At 42.6% G+C, this 867-nt stretch overlaps 1 protein-coding gene across 1 annotated transcript in view; it reads left to right on the forward strand.

The window, feature by feature from the left end:
• Window positions 1-264: 264 nt before the first annotated feature.
• Window positions 265-867, forward strand: part of LOC101850753 (MAGUK p55 subfamily member 2) — a gene marked incomplete in the record, with an annotated part of 23,191 nt that continues 22,588 nt past the window's right edge. Inside the window, 1 exon segment of the mRNA XM_013088188.1 lies at window positions 265-321.

Here is an 867-nt window from a genome sequence, read left to right on the forward strand (position 1 = left end):
GTGGGAAAACGAGCCTGGTGAGTGGGCAGTTTTGTTCCCCGAATCAAATTTATGACGGTGGTCTTTTTTCTACACAGTTTTCTAAGAACACGTACATTCTAACGTATCAGAAATTCGCAAATATGACATATTGTGTAAGTAGATTGTAGAATTGACATTTGTTTGATTTCTGACTCGAGTTTTGAGTTCTTTTCTGCGCCTGGAAAGTAGTCATTTTGTACGAAAAATATCCAGGGGCTAGAAGTTAATTAGCGTCACCGTCACCGCTCAGGTACAATATCGGAAGCAGATTTTTCTGTGTCGCGTTCGAGACACTTAAAAAGCTCTCAATTCTGTTTACCTGGAAGGTAGGTGTGTGTGTTAAATCTCGTGGTTACACAAACTGACAGATGTAAGTTTTGTGATTCGTACGTAGACCTTGTTAGCTGACGAACGTTCGGATTCATTCTGTTGTGTGTGGTCATTTGATGTCAACCCAGCCACGCGATTCCTGTCATTGGCTTGTTGACGACAGGTATGCGGAACTACACCACTGTTTGATGTGTGCATACTATTGCTAATTTGAATTTGAATCCGTGTTAACAAAGTTTGTGTTTGTCAGTGTGTGTTTTTAGTCTTGTCAGTTTTATACTGTAGCTTACACGTGTCCCCAAAGCGTAGAAACTCAACGGATTGTCTATACTGTTGCAGAACATGAAGTCTCTCGGTGCGGTGTCGCCGACTGATGTGATTTCCGTGTGTTGTGGTGGTAGCCTGAGAGGTAGATCTAGCTGTGTGTAAACTATGTTCGCTATGCCAGTACGGTGTGTAGGAAGTGAAATCGATATCGTTGCTTCCCACTTCCTCCTACTCCTAGACACACACACA

The sequence above is a fragment of the Aplysia californica genome, unplaced genomic scaffold, assembly GCF_000002075.1.
Source record: "Aplysia californica isolate F4 #8 unplaced genomic scaffold, AplCal3.0 scaffold00700, whole genome shotgun sequence".
Taxonomy (NCBI): domain Eukaryota; kingdom Metazoa; phylum Mollusca; class Gastropoda; order Aplysiida; family Aplysiidae; genus Aplysia; species Aplysia californica.